At 49.5% G+C, this 16,529-nt stretch overlaps 1 pseudogene; it reads right to left on the reverse strand.

Annotated features, from left to right (window-relative positions):
• The window catches only part of LOC132319257 (hydrocephalus-inducing protein homolog), a 121,043-nt pseudogene that overhangs the window by 83,884 nt on the left and 20,630 nt on the right, over positions 1-16,529 (reverse strand).

Here is a 16,529-nt window from a genome sequence, read left to right on the forward strand (position 1 = left end):
GCCTGACTTCAGAAAAGCTTAAATCCAGCTTTGGACAAAACATCACTTCAGCATGTTTTCTTACGTGCTTGCTTTAGCAGGATTCAGGGAGGTCCCTGTGAGCTCCTGAGCAAAAGTCCTAATGAAGCAGCGGTTGCTGCTCATCTAATAATACAGCAGAGTAGGAGAGGCAGGGATCGTGCTGCATTTTAGACTGGGCTTGTTATCCCATCTCACATATCCATAATGAAATGCTGTGTCAGACACTTAGATTACCACCTAAGAGAATACCATCCTTCCTCTTCTCTGGGCATGAGCCATTGCTTATGCCACGGATCCCTTCTTTCCTTGTCCACACCAGCCATATATTACAAGCTCTTGTTTTCCCAGGAAGAATCCCTGTACACTTTATGCCCCACCAAGATGAGTCGCGCAAAGGCACACATCTCCCCTAGCACTCACCAGCGGGGATCCTTCGCTCCCAAACACCGCAACACGAGCCACTGTGTCCTGCTCTCCCGTCACCTGGGCTTCCAGTGTAACCGGGACCTCCACCAAGCTGCGAGGCTGGATAATCCCACACGGCACAGGGCTGGAGTACCACACAGGAGCATCCTTCTTGTGTTCCTATAAGGCACAGAATCAAAACCAACTTTAAAGCTTCCTCAAAGGTCACTCTGAACTCCTTGACATCGGCCACAATGACAATTCACACACATTTTTAAAAATCCCTAGGAGAAAGGAGAAAGGCACAAAAACAGATGCAAGACTAGTATGGGCTTAGCATCCTGAGGGGGTCCGAGAGCTGCTGCATGCACAAACACCTGCTCCTGTGCTGGCAGCCTCCTTGCAGCAGCCTTTCATGACCTTCTAAGTTCTCCTACGGGAAAGCACCCCAAAGACTAGACTATGAACTGCTTCCTAAAGTTTATATTCACGCAGGTTCCTATTTAACTGCTTTCTAAAGTTTCTATTCAGGTAGGTTCCTGTTCTCAGCAAACCTTTAGGTTTGAATATAAACCAGCAAGGTCTTCTCCAAAACTCCTTTTTTCCTAATATATCCCTTGACAACATTGGAGGAAAGGAGGTGGATGCGATGCCAAACCTGAGGAAGAACTGCGTAGCAGCCTGGGAGATTGCTGTCGTTCTCAAGGGTCAGCATCTGCCGATACGGGTACTTTAGAAAGCACCGTCCAAATGTCATGACCGGGTTGAGCACTCGCAGCCGAGGAACGACGCATCTAGGCAAAGAGATGACGAAAAGGGAATTGGAGATACTGAGAGAACGTAGAATTTGTTTACTCCCCAAATAGCATGAAATGACGCATAACACGTGTCACTGTCAAATGGACGTTTAAGACCCCTACAGCAATAAATTGCCTTTAATTTCTTTTTATACAACAACCTCTTAAAGGAGGAGCAAACCCTGAGTCTCAGCATTGTAGAGGCTGCCAAGTGCCCAGGCAGAGCACTGTGCCCTGTCCCAGAGCTGTCTGATGGGCACCTTTGCCCCAGGAGGCTTGCAAAGACACCTTGCACCCTCCTGACGCTCCCAGCAAGGCATGAGCTCCAGGGGAGCCTTCCCACCCATGACCAGGGCTCACCAAGCCTCAGGGAACACAAGACCCCAGAATCTCAGTAAAAATTACTCCCTCCTCTCCCATACCTCTCTTGCCCTGCCTGAAAACTCAGCCATTTACCCCAGCAGCAGAGGGCACAAGCCACCACCTGCCTCACGCAGTGGCTGGCCACCCTTTCCCCACTTCTGTAGCCACCTTGCTCCTTGACCCTCACGGGTCCATACACTGTCTGCTCCCATTTGCACTTCTTTTACGGAATTGCAGCCCAGGCACTGACTGGAAGACTCTGCCTCTTGCAATTCAACTGACACCCACTGCAGCACGACAGCATCGAATCTGGCTGCAGCAAGAACAGCTTTTGGCTTAAATCGGAGAACATTACGTCTCAGAAGAACCAGAGGAAAGCAGAGAAACCTGAGCTCACCTTCCACATCAAGGACTATTTTCCCCGTCCTAAGATCTTGCCTCTACTTTCCCTCACCAGTCCTGACACAAGCCCCTTCCCCATTTGCACATGCCTTCGTTAACTGAACCAGACACCAGCTTTCAGCAGGCTGATCACTGTGTCCCAAATGAATGTTGCATTTTGGTTGCAACCCAGCACAAGTCCACCACTTGCAGGAAGAAGGAGAGGCAGCCCTTTGGAAATTTCTTACACCTCAAGCACCAAAAGCCAGGCCAAACATGAATATAATTACTGTTCCCTTTAGAAAAAGGCTCAGCCCCATGCCTGTCCGTTGAGCACAGGTGCTTCTCAACGTGGGCTGCTTCCAAAGCACTGCTGTTCTCCTAGCTAGCTGGGTAGAACTAGCTCATTAAGCAACGCTTCTCATTTGGAGATGGAGCCAGAAAACCGCGTTCAAGGCAGTGTGCTGGTGGGGGGTGCACGAGGAGAGACGATGAGCTGCAAGGGAAGCAGTGATACCTGGCTGTGAGAGGCAATGCCAACACCTCCTTGCCAACACCGTCCACGTCCACCACCAGTGCCAGCTCGTATCTCTTCACGGTGTTGGAACACAGGGTGACCTGGCGGAAGAGAAGACCATCAAATACTTCATCGCTCCCAAAAGCCATCGTCCCTGTGTGGTGTCCTCCAGTTCTCCTTCCACAGTAAGGAAAGGGAGGATTTTGCCCTAATTCTTCTGCTGGTCCATGTACAGAGCACAGGCTCTGCAAGTAATAGAAGTCTTCTGACAAGATCTGCTCTGTTAAATACACTGTGCAGTTATCAGGGTATATGCAAGCTAAATTAAAGCACAATTAGACTAATGCTCTACTCACCACTGTATTAAAATTAAGGGACCAGTTTGTAATCTCGACTAGAATAGCATAAATCCAGAGGACATCTGCTGACTTGAACAGAATGAGTTCAGCTTTACAGGGGGAAGCTGAGAGCAAAACGTGGCCCAGCAGATGCTGTGCAGTTCACGGCTGCCAGAGCTTTTGCAGTCCCCCTTGGGGATCGCTGCAGTGAATACAGCTCCTCCTGCTCAACACGACAGGAGAAATTAGACTGGGAAGAAAGGCAAACTGCTTTATCCAATGACATCTCTCTTTTTAACAGCCACCTTCTGTCCTCATCCTTCCTCTGACCACTTTAAATCCAAGAGATCGCTCTAAGCAGCTCTCAAAAACACAGGAGTGGCTTCTGTACCTGACTATACGGTACAAGACCTTCCGCTTAGGATTCTGGAAACAAAACAGTGCTCCTTCTGAAATGTCCCAGAGTAACCCAGCCAACAAAAGCCTAACACTAATGCATATATCTTACTCGCGTTATGCTGGCAGCACTAAAGCCCTCTCATGCATCAGTGAAGCTTCAGCTCCACCTGCTGAAGCACGTATGGCCGGACTCTTCCCATACCTGGATATCCACAACCCCCTGGGAGCGGATGGTCCCTCTGCACGGCGTGATGGTAAATTCGGTTGGCTTCACAAGACCTTGGGCTCCCCTTCTCCAGTATGAGTGAGTGTTGTCCGACAAAGGAACAAAACTGGTAACACTGGGCTCTCCTGAGCCGTCCCCAGGAATGCGAAGGTTGAAGGTCATGGGCACCAAGGAGGTGTTAGTGAGGCAACACGACAAGGTGCGAGGAAAGCCTAGGAAATGACACAAATATGAATTTACACCCCAGTTATCCCCCTGAGTCCTGGTGTGAATATCCTGTTAGGATAAAACTGTGCCTGGAGTTTAGCTCTTCTCAATCTGAACCACAGCTAGTTGAGAAGCTAAGCAAGGAATTCATCGTCACTTAAGCTCTCTTTTATGCTGATCACAGAGATTGTTTCCTTGGCAATGCCCACTCTTAGCGATGCCGAACACCAGAATTTTGTCTCTCTTTACCTGAGGAGCGCTCTCACATGCCCCAAAACCAGCATCAGTTATTTCTCGCTTATGAGCGTACATCCAGACAGACCATTTTTTCTGAAAATTCAGTCCGTAACATTCCCTGTTAACTCCACGAACACTCCCACAGTTTTCAATATATAAAAGCAGTGTATTGTCATCGAGGAGAAGCTCCAGTAAAAGAAAGGATGGATGCAATTGGCTACTACAGCACGATGCACAGCACTCTAATGCAGTTTCTCTAGGCAGCATCCTCAAGGCATCTCCTGTTTGGGGGCAATCAGACTCAGCTCGTGACAACCTGCAGCCCACTTCACAGGAGGCAAGCCTGATGCTTCCTTAGAAATTAGCAGGAACCGTGTCTCACCTTACCTAACAAACAGGGACATCACATCCATGCTGCACACTGGCTTTGGTTACTGCCCGCAAGGGTTTACATCACTTTAGCTTGGATACTTGCTTTCTATAATGGAAAAGCAGTGATACAACCACACCTGGTGGGGATGTGCTGCAGAGACAGGACATCAGCCCACAACCTGCTCTGGAGTGGACATCTGGCTTGGATGGCCAGCTCTGTGAGAAGGAGACATCTCCCATGGCCTGCTTACCAAGCGTTACTTGAATACAGATGGGGAGGAAAACCAACTGCAGACACAGCAGGTAGTTCATCCATGCCCATCGACAGTGACCACTGCCCACCTCCAGCAACTACTCCAGCAGGGAGGCAGGAGACACACAGAAAGGACAAACACAGACTTCACAGTCCCAAAGGAGACCGAAGTCTCCAGATGCAGACAACAGTCAGCAGCAGAGCTAAAAGAAGCAAAAATACAGTAGCTGCCTTCAGCTCAAAAGGCCTTATTAACGAAATCAGATTAAGTAGGATGAAGCTCCTATTACATAACCATATTTCTGCCTGGTGCATTTCTGGTTTTATTTCTTCAAAAGGAAATAAAGAAATGGCAGAGTGGTGATGTAGGGAGGGGAGGAAGCAGCTCAGGAAAGGTAAGGAGTTTTCTTAGAAAGTCCATGAGCAGCATGAAAACACAGAGGCATCCTGGGTGCAGAATAATAATGGCCCTTCAATCACCATTGATTTCACATTTCAACTTTAGAACATCTCAGTAAAAAGCCTTTTGTGAGACGGAGGTGGAGAACGAGAATCTGCACTTTAATGGAGATGCTCTGGATGCTCAGTCACCAGCTCCATCAGCAGACCTGGGCTTTTGGCAGGGAAGGAGAAGGAGCCCAGATCTCAGAGGACATCAGTGCCCGATGCCGAGCTATTGCTTGGGCATATTACCTGGGAGGTGAGAATGAGGTGCCCTCACAGCACTAATCAACATCTCACACTGAAGGTCAGGTGGGGAAATGGTGTCCTCCCCTTGCAACACGCACATTCACCCAGAGCAGCTACAGGCTAGGATGTGGCTTCAACTCCCTTCTCCTGCAGTCCCATCCCCTGGGACCTTCTGGCACAAGGACTTTCACAGCCATTCTGCTGCCAAGCATTGGGAGCTTGGGGCTGAACAGACTATGAGGGACACCAGAAAACACTGACTTTCTGTTCCTTTGGTCCTATCTGACCTCATGATGGCACAACACTGCCTAAGCAACCAGCAGCCCTGGTTTTAACACCTCGAAGGCTGCTATGGAGGAACACAAGTGACAGGTGCTCTTCTGTTCAGGTGCTCTGTTTTGGTGATGCACAGACCTCTCAACCTATGCTCCAAGCCCAGGGAACACTCACCGAAAGAGACGTCACCAAAGCGGAGGGAAGGTACGTTGAAATGAAAAGTCGGTCCGATGACACAGCCCCTGTGAGGACAAAGACAGGCAGAGGAGGCATTGGCTTGGTTAAAGAGAAATGCAAAGTGTTCGGCTTTCGTTACTGCTCGGAGGGATAAAAGCTGGTCTCAGAACCACAGCGGGTTTCAAATCAACCCGTCGCCTTTCTGCTCAGCACAGCATCCATGTGGACAGGAGACAGCCAAAGCAAAGTGGTCAGCAGCTGATAGTTCCTGATGTGCCTTAGGGCACCATGTCAGGCAGGGTATGCCCCCAAGTTGCTGCTGGCCTGATGAAGGACCCTGAACTAGTGATGGCTCCGTGCCTCAGTTTCCCCATCTGTAACGTGATGACACAGAGGTCTCCATGCAAAAGTGGACCCATTGTACTAGCTTTGCCAGCTGCAGGTTCTCTGCTTTGGTATTTCTTTGCTGGAACTGGTGCTTCCATGGAGTATATGAACATCTAGTCCTCAGAGCATCTTGATCCATGCAATCATTAGGCATGCAGGATTTTGAGGCATGAAGCCAGAGGAGCGCCCAGACACCCACTGACGCAAGAGCAACAACAGTTCTACACAGCGGACAGCTGAATCTTGGGGAAAAGGATCAGCTTGTCATCAGTGCACCAGCTGACACATCCAAGAGCAACACACGTCTCCAACCACCGAACACGGGTGTCCTGAACCCACCACACCTCCTCACCTGTCCTTAAATTCAGCAGCCAGGCTCCAAACTCCAAAACTCACCAAAATCCCCTGAAATCAGCACTTGGAGCTGCACAACAGCCATTAATTTATTTCATGGCTGATGCCAATCAATGCCAGCTCTGCCTCTTAGTTAAAAATCAAGGACCACAGTGAACGCTGCCTTCTAGTTTTAGTCACAGGACTGCCACTGACTCTGTTTGGCACATGACCAGACTCAAGCATCCCGCAGGAGGGACCTGCGTTCATCCGTGGTGTCCCATTTCCAGCATCCCTTTCTAAACACCAAAGAAACAAGCATTCAGGACCTTGTAAGGTTGGGTTCCTTCCCAAGAAGAATCACCTATGGTTTGGGCATCTTCTGATTGCATAGTTAAAAAGCACTCAAAAACTGACTTTCAGGAGTTTCAATCCAATACTAATTCTCGATTCTTGGAGCTGAAGCAGTTCCTGAGACTAAGTCAGGGAGCAAATCCCTGATGATGATGATGAAGTTCCCTCTCCAAGGACCTCACATAACCAGACCTAACTGCCCAAGCCCTAACACCTTGCTTTGGACGCAGCAAAGGGAGCAGGCATGCTTTCCGCCACAGCACTTGCCACGAGACGATGGAAAACTACCTCCAAACCAACCATGACTGGGGATCACACTGGGAAACTGCCAAGGAGGAGCCTTGCCAGGCAAGCGGAGAAATGACTGCCATTTCTGCTGAGTGCGCCGTATCTGGGCTCAGGTAAGTTAAACCTGAATAACTGCCCAGAAGGCTCGAGCAAGGAGCCAACCAGAGCCCTGTGCACCACAGCTCATAACAGTACAGCTCGCAAAAAAATGGGGGAAAAGGCAGTGGTTTTGGCAACTACCGCGTTTTACAGTAGCATTAAATAATGCACTTGTGAAGGGAGATCAGAGTCCTTGCAGAGCACGAAGGATAACACAAGGTGGGAGAGGAACCGCTTCAACACTCATCCCCATTCCTTCCTTCCTTTGCAGCCCAGTCTCCCACCAGCCAGCTCGCCTCCATTCAAAAGAGCTGGGAGTTTTTCTCCATGGAGGACTAAATCCAGTGCTTAAAACTTCCCGACAAGGGAGGCTCAGCTTGACCTGGTGGGTGGACATCTCAAAGGCCTTTGAAAACAAACAGCTTGAGCTGCGGGGCTGGAGAATGAGAGATAAGGACTGGATAGGGATCCTTGAAACTAAGGCAAGGCAGAAATCAAGGAGGCAGATGACATCTCAGAGCAGAGTGGACTGCAATGGGAATTACTGCTGAGGGACAGCTGTACCGGAGCAGGCGGGGATGCTGGGGTACCCTCAGATGGGCTGCATAGGAGCCACCACCTAGAAAGGAGGAATACAAGGATGGGGAAGAAATAAATAAAAAAGGACCAGCAATCCTCTTTCACTGAGACATAAGGTCTGCACCGAGCTCAGGGCCGTGCTGGCAGAACAGGGCAGAGCGGCCACAGAGAAGGGGAGGACATGCTGGGCACTGGCAGCCAGGGCACCAGTGGGGAAAAAAGGACCACTTCAGCCAGCCCCAACGCTCCAGAGCACCCAGCATCAGCTTCCCTGCCTACACCACATGATCCCAGCAGCTCGTGGTTAAGACTTGCTGGGACAAGTTTGCATGCTGCTGTGGTCCTGAGAAATGAGCTTTGCCTCTCCTTTCATCAGCTTTTTTTTTCCCCCTTCTCCCCTCTTGCTCGGTCAGGATTATCTTTTGCAATGGCACCAGCCCAGGGGATGATGCCCAAGTCCTTGTGACAGTACTTGCTGCAGAGCTTCCTGTCTCCTGCATCAGCACGTTTCTGGCTGCAGAAAGGAGGAACCGTAGCACTCACTGCACAAGAGCCGGGAGGACAGCTTGTCCCAACGCATTAGCATGAGAGATGATGTTGAGGCTGCTGCTACCCATTTTGTATGGAATGTTAACAGAGGATTTTAAAAACACTGCTTCTGGCTGCAGAATCACCCAGGCTGGCCCCTCTCCAAAGCCCTCTTGGCCCTGCTGGGTGTTCAGGGGGACATCCCAGACCATCTACTGCCCAAAGCTGATACCATCACACTGTCTGCCATGGCCCAAGGGGGAATGAGCTACCTGTAGCAAGGAGTCACTTCAGCTCCTGGGTACCGGGACAGGGCAGGAGGCATCTCCACACCTTTCCCGTACGGCCTCCAGTCAAACTTTTTTCCAGCACGGGTAGTCACTTAAAGCCCCACGGTCCTCACACAGAGATGTCAAAGGGTCACAAAAGGAATCTGCTGCTGCCAAATTCTGGGCAAACAGTGTCCTGGAAAGTCACAGAGCCACCCTGGCTCAACCATGAAGGCAAAGCTGCTTCCCAGAGGAACCCAAGACTTGGAAAGTTAAACTGCGTATTGAGAGCAGAGGAGGCATGGTCACAGGTGGCCAGCAGCTCAAGGGAGGTGATTCTGCCCCTCTACTCGGCTCTGGTGAGACCCCACCTGCAGTACTGGGTCCAGCTCTGGAGTCCTCAGCACAGGAAAGACACGGACCTGTTGAGGCAGGTCCAGAGGAGGGACACGAAAACTATCAGAGCGATGCAACACCTCTCCTATGAGGAAAGGCTGAGAGAGTTGGGGTTGGTCAGCCTGGAGAAGAGAAGGCTCCGGGGAGACCTTCTTGTGGCCTTTCAATACTTAAAGGGGGCTTATAAGAAAGACGGGGACAGACTTTTTAGCAGGGCCTGTAGCGATAGGACAAGGGGTAATAGCTTTAAACTGAAAGAGGGTAGATTTAGACTAGATAGAAGGAAGAAATATTTTACAATGAGGGTGGTGAGGCACTGGCACAGGTTGCCCAGAGAGGTGGTAGATGGAAACATTCAAGGTCAGGCTGGATGGGGCTCTGAACAACCTGGTCTACTTGAAGATGTCCCTGCTCACTGCAGGGGGGTTGGACTAGATGACCTTTAAAGGTCCCTTCCAACACAAACCATTCTATGATTTCCTCTCGCAGACAATTACACTTTCTTGGCTGCTGCAACTGCAAGGTTCAAACTGGAGTCAAGGTGAAAAAGTCTTGGCTCTTAGTGGGGGGGTGCTAGGATCTGAGCCAAGACAAAGACCTTAGACAACCCCTTTTTTCTCTGCTCCATCATAAAATGAGGTAGGGGGGAGCTGATTACCCAGAGAGAGCTACAGATGTGCCCACCAAGCTCCTATAACCCTCCTCACCTGATAGTCAAGGTCACAGGCTCAGGGGATCCATTCACACTGAACTTGAATTCTTCTGTGAACTGCCCCAGGATGGTGGAACTGAAGGAGATCCGGATCACCTGGAGCCCGTCTGGCAAAATGGTGCCCTCCTGGGGCAGAAAGGTGAAGCAGGAGCCCAGAGCTGTAGCTGGAGGGACCAACTGGAAGAAAGCATCGATGGCTCCTTTGTTAAACAGGACCGCCTGCAGCAGCAAGAAAGCGAAATGGAAATACATAAGGAATCTTCCTTTCTTACACAAGGCTGACTTGCTTTCCCGTTAAACAAGTAACATCTGTAAAAAGACAGAAGATGCCGTGTGCTGCTGCTTGGCAGAAGCCAAAGAATATGCAACAGGACAAGTTCTGCCTTTGGGTTTTTACATGCAAAGCAGTGATAACTTCATCTAAACAGAGTCACGCTGGGTTTATTCTACTGATACAGAGCAGTCCACTCTGACTTGCAGTGCAGAGGACCTGCTCAGCATCAGCGAGTTGATTCAGACCTGTCCCTAAGAGCAACGAAGGGCGGTTACTAGTGGGTCATCACACAACTGCTTCTGCTCCTGATGAGCCTGGTCCTGCCAAGGGCAGAACACGTTCAGCTTCCATTGCAGCCAACAAGTTTATTGCATGTAGAAGACCCCTCAGGCTAGCACTATAACCAACTTCAGAAGCACTCCCCAACTCTGCTACAGTATAGAAGTTAGGTTTCTCTTCTTTCTTCTTTAAGGTGATACTTTCTTAGTCTTTGCTCCAACAGACATGTCAGGAAAGAATGAGCGTGAGGTGCATAGCAGCTCCATCTATTCCAAAGAATTTCTCTTTCCTAAATATACACAGCCACCATCTAAGATTTTACCATTACTGGAATAAACTGCAAATTTAGAACCAAGCTGTATTTTGTTGAATGCTCGAGAGATCTACTGCCTCGAACAAGTAACACAATCCCGCAGCGTTTGTTGAAATTCAGCTCTTTTCATGTTGGGCGAGAAATGCCCACATCTGCCTGTGAGTACCAGCACGCTGTCAGTCACCAACAAACCTACCCAAAGCAAAGCTGTAGTTTCTGATTGCTGCAGGGTGAAATCCTGCCATTTCCATGGACTTAGCTATCTGCTTTGAATTTCTTTTCCCTAATTTTTGTCCTTGCAAAACCTGTCAGAAAAACTGAGACAGAAGCATAGAAACAGCCTTTGTTTTTCAACTTTGCAGCTGCTGCTGAAAATATGCATGTATTCAAACTCCACAATGGTCACTTGAACACTACTCTCACCTCTTGTGTGTTTTACACCTTCGTTACAAATTGCACTTAGGGATCCTACGCTGAGCTGAGGTTTACCTCCAGTCTAGCTGCTTAGGAAAGCACTAACAGCATCATCTACTTCATCACATTTTCTCAAGTAATGAAAAACATAAATTGATAGAGAGAGAATCAATAAAGTATCAGCATTAAAAATGCAAAGAGCACACAATATTTCCATAAGAAAACACCTTAATCTGTCCTTCCCTGCCACAGTCAAGGTTTTGAAAGTGTCTGGCATGATGTATTGCCTCGTCTTCTACCTCTTTCACTTGCTCTATCGTTTTTTTTGCAGAAGACTTGACACCATTGGGGGGAGGCAAATATATAGAAAGTGCCTTTGCTTCATTTCCAGAAATGCTTTGCTCTTCATAGAGCCAGAGGTGCACCAAGCCCGAAGCGTGGTGAGGCACTGGTCGGCGAGGGGAAGCACTCCCTATTTCTTTCCTAGGGACAGCTCGGAGCCAGGAGGCTGGATGGCTTTCCTCTGACTCCCAGGAATCGGTAGGATGCACTTAACTGAAAACTCTTTGCAAGGGACTTGAGTTCAAACACAGTAAATTTGTTCCAGCTGCTTTTTAAGAGCCAGAGTACAAAGGTGCTTTGCATCTAGGGCTGAAACAAAAGCCTCTGAATACTTATCTTTTTGACCCAGTGCTGCTTTCATGTGTCAAGGGGGGTTTTTTTGCATGAAGCCTCCCAGCTGATCTCAAATGGACATTGCCAAAAAGCAGGGACTAGGGCTTCCTAAACATATATACCTTTCAGACCCCACCAAAAGTATCCAGATTCTGTGAAACCCCCCAAACTTGACTAGTATGTCAAATATTCCCTGCTCACAACTGCCTCAGTTGCCAGGAATCCCGCAGGTCCACGAGGCTCAGCGTTGCCCCGGGAGCCGTGAGGATCCAGCCCAACCCCTGCAAACCCCTCCTGCTCACCTCATAGCTGTGGGCTGATCCAATGAAAACCTTCCCGATGTCCAGCTGGTCAAAGTTGAAGCAGAGCCGGGGCCCTATGCCTTCACCTTTGATGCGCAGGGGCAGCCTGGCCTCTCGGCCTGGGGAGAGATTGCCGTTTCAGTACAGTAATTCCCTCTGTTGCCCTGGATTTTCCAGCCTGCCTCAATGCTAGTCCCTGACTCCGCGATGGATGGGACCAGCTCTAGATGCTCCAGGGAGAAGATACAGGACCCTTCTCCTCCCTCAGGACATATGCCCTTGGGCTGGTTTCTAATTTAGTGATCAGTTTGCACCCTGAAAACAGGATGCTGAGTTTAAAACACGATCTCTGAATTTCTTCCCACACACTTAGATGAGCTTTGAAATCCATTCAGTGAAGGCACAAAGCTCACAAAACAGAACTGAAGATAAAAATCTGCCATCTATACTGATGCAATCAGAGACAACAGCACAGGAGCCGAGAAGTACGAGCCCAAGCAAGGCGAAGCTCCCTGCTAACGGCCATACACACATCAACAGTAACCGCTCCCAGAAGAAGACTTGACAGCACTTCCGTAAGACAGGATGGGCATAAAGCTTGTCTAGCGGACTGCTCGGATTCCGATTCCCAGGGAGGACGTTCACCCTGCTCAGTACAGCAAGGCCTGTGCAACGCTACCCGTATGCACCATAGACGCCGAGCCACGAGGTGACAATTCCCACACAGGGAGAGAAGCACAGGCTGGCCAGAAGTGGTCTTTTCGCAGACACCCCGCACTCAGCGGGGCTCAGTCACCTGAGGTCTGACAGCATCTGGGGAGTGGGAGGTGATCCAGGATCTGGGAGCACATTTGTAACTCAGCTCCTGCTGCCTCAGGTGTCTGATGATGCATCCGTGTAATAAAGATTCATCTTGGAAGTATACGGTCTATAGGGGCTTAGTGCTCGTCCACGAAAGCTGTTCTGCTGTGTCATTCTTTGGCCTTTCCAGGCACCTTGCAGCAGAGCAAATGCTGGCAAACCCATGGCATGAAAGCTTATCCCTTCACTGCCTTGGTTGGTCTGGGATCAGTGATCCAAGCTTGTAGCCAGGCATCGCGAGGGCTGGCCTTGGACAGGAGATCACCTGGAAACCGCAGGGACAGCGGGCATGTGCCAGCCCTGACCTGCTGACCACCCACCCTTCCCAGCAACTACATAAGAACCGAGGGGGCTGGAAGACTATTTGTGCCTCACCTTCACCATGGGTAACAGAAGCAGGAGAAAGGAGCTGTACCTGAGATTTCACAGTAGACCGCTTGTTGATACACTCTGGCTTCTCGGGGTTTAAAGATCACCTTGATTTCAGCCGAAGAATTTGGCCAGACATCTCCCTCCTAAAACAGAAGCGGACGGCAAACCATTTATCTTTAAACGTTACATGTCTTGTTTTCAACCACAGTCCTGTAGCCTATATTTAGAGCATCAGTGAAGAGCAAGGAGCAAGCAACACTTGCCAACAAAATTTATAAAGAGTCTGGAAGCAGCTGCAAAAAACTGTCCCAAGTCCCTTACCTTTACTGGCACCCCGGACAGGCATTTTGTTAAATTAGGGCTACAACGAAGCAACCCAACTGGCAACCAAACTCCAGCAAATCAAGCAGGATTTCTTCAGAGGTACCAGCCAGTCTAAGGAAAAGGGACCTGGCTACACTTCATGTCTGTACATCATTACATGGAGTACCAGCACACAGTACTGTGGGCAGCCAGACTTCCGGACCTCACCTTAATGCACTTCAGGAGCTCAAGGGGGGGTTGAGCTAGTTCTGGAGTCATACTCCAACTGTAACAAAGCAGGAGCCCTGGGACACACTCCAAAATCAACTCTAATGCATCGCACGATGCCCTTCAGGCTCAGCTCATCAGCTCCCACTCTACAATAATCCTACTGCTCTGACACAATCTCTTGGTCACACCATGCTGCTGTCAGCTACAGTGGTGTGAAACTGCAGTTGTGCTGACATTGCTGGCTCTCAGCCTTCGATGGGCTAAAGGAGTAACCAAGAAGAGAACACGATCCCCTTCCTTGGTTAAAAAAAAAAATTAGTTTCACCTATTTTAAAAAAAGAAGAGGTTGGGCTTATTCTAGGGTTCACTCCAAGATGAGAAGGGATTTTGCACTGCTCAGGCAGCAGGCATTCTTCGTCTCAGACCATGCAAATACTCAGAATCAGAGCTCTGGTTGATTGAAGGACATGGGGTTTTGCTTGCAGAAACAGAAAAGCAAAGATTTTTCTGTACCTATGTGCCATACAACTCAAAAAAAACCTGCCAGTCTTGTGTCCAGGCTCACAGATGCCATTGGAAGGGAGATTCTGACATGGTGTAAGTCCAGCTTATACAAAGGGATTGGTGTTTCCATGACTAAACTTGGGCTGAATTTGGCCTCCTTTCCACACAGGACCATTTCATTCTTCAGGTCAATATGTGAACTGACAATGCTCTAATATCCTTTGTTACTCCCCATACAGTATGCGTCAGGTGTGCCCTTACATATAATAATCAATACCTCTGAGCACTCTAAGAACACTTATTTATAGCCCTTGCAGTAGCTCAGCTTTAGGCAGGCTCTCGCTGCCTGTCAGGAGCCCGCAGTTCAGAAGTGGTTTTTGTAACAAGCTCTCCCAGCCTCGCTAGAAACCTGACATTTTCTCTCGGCACGTCAAGGCAGCTGATGCAGGGATCTGCCAAGTGACCTCATTCAGGGAGGAGCAGGAGGAGGAGGAAGGGAGGTTCTCAGCTAACAGCTTACCATCGGCTCAATGGTGAAGACATCATCGGAGAAAAGCATGGAGTCTCCTTGCACCTTTGCCCTCTGGTTCCGGAAGGTGCGGGAGAGAAGGGAAAGGCGTTCTCGGAGAGCGGGGTCCACCGTGCACTCCTTGAGGATGCAATCCGTCTTGTCCTCTTCCTGCCTCTGCAGCCTGCGACACAGCCTGTGGCCACGGGGAGAGACAAACCAAACAGATAATTCAATAAGCAACATATTGGCAGAGACTGCCGGGTAAGTGCAGGGGCAGCAACGCACTCAGGGAGGAACAGCAGCACCAGCAGCAGCTCAGCAAGGGGCTGACCCCGAGCCATGGGGTCCCAAATGGATCAGATGATCACTTGTTGCTCCCTGGCGTGGCAGGTAGTTTTACTCCACACTCACAAGTTAAGAAGAGGTTTTGGAAAGCTAGCAGCCCTCAAGAGAGCCTCCCGGCTCAAAGCCACTGCCACAACTGATGGAGAATCCACCAACCTCAACTGGCTTTTCCCACCATAGAGCTGCTCGGGGGAGGCAGATAAAGATCAAGGAGCACCCACTGCAGGGCTTCACCGGCAAGGGGAGAAGCACCTGGGGTTCAGCTGCAGGTTACGAGCATCACTCTTTTTCCTTCCTTTTTGGACCAGCGGGGATAAGCAAACAATGCCTGCTCCCAGTTCCCTATACTGCCTTCCACCAGGGGATCCCTGCTTCTCTGACAGCAGGACAGTGGCCTTAGAGCTATGACCATCCCTAAGACTTCCAAGTAAGGAAGAACAAAACCTCCTGCTCAGACTCTAAGACACAAACTGGCACGAGATCAAATGTAATTGGAAAAAAAGAAAAAAAAAATCCGGTTGAAGTCTACTGTGGGGAAACCTGGTTGCTTCTGAGGGGAAAGAGGAACACTCAGGGTCCAGGCTGAGACAGGCAGCTGGGAAGAGATGGTAAAGAAATGGGCCAGGGAAGTACCAAGAGAAGGTCAGGAGGTTTCCTTTCAACACACTGAGCTTGCACAGAACTCACACACTGTGTCATTAAAAAGAGAGAACAGTGGAAAACTAGTTTTGCCCTTCAAGGCATTTCTGACCTAATTACGTTGAACTTTATTTACTCAGAGGCTCTTAGAAAGTGCTCCACTTTAAGGCAGTTTCCTGATCAGCTATGAGTTCAGACTAACTATATACCTACATCCATCCAAGTCTGAAAAGTCACACAAGGATTCCCTAAATCACCCAAGCTTTTAAGTGTCATTTCCAATTCACCCCCCTGGGCTGCAAGTATTTCTCTGCTGCCTGAAATGGGAATTTCAAAGCTTGAGCAAAGACACACTTTCAAGAACCTGCCCCATCTCTCACCACCATGAAGACATGGGTGGCTGAAGCCCAAATGCACTTCCAGGTCCTGTGCTGCCCTACCTTCCCTGCACAACCCTCCACCTCCAAACTCTCCCCAGCCTCGAAGGAAGGGCACAAATACTTCCTTGTGCTGGAAACCAGGGCAGCGCAAGGCAATTAACACCCTACAGCAGGGTGGCCTCAACTTTCACCCTACCCTGCACATTGCTGGAAAAGGAGCCTGCCACCTTATCAAAGCTGGAGTGGAAGAAACTGCAGTGACTATCGTAATAGTTATGTTATCTGCAGCTACATTACGTCCCAGGTAACGAGTGCTGACACTTTCCTCAGCCTCATGGACCCTCTGTAGCCCAGGGATGTCTGGACCTCAGTGGTTTGTGCTCCCACAAACCACCAATTTGCTATCCAGTCATTGCAACCAACCTGCCCTCCCTAAAACATCTTCCTCAGCTGGAGTATGGGTGGAACTGGAATGGGAAGTGCTGAGCTCCAGTACCCTGAAGCTCAGTGACACGCACCCTG

The sequence above is a fragment of the Gavia stellata genome, chromosome 26 (genome assembly GCF_030936135.1).
Source record: "Gavia stellata isolate bGavSte3 chromosome 26, bGavSte3.hap2, whole genome shotgun sequence".
In the NCBI taxonomy this organism is placed as follows: domain Eukaryota; kingdom Metazoa; phylum Chordata; class Aves; order Gaviiformes; family Gaviidae; genus Gavia; species Gavia stellata.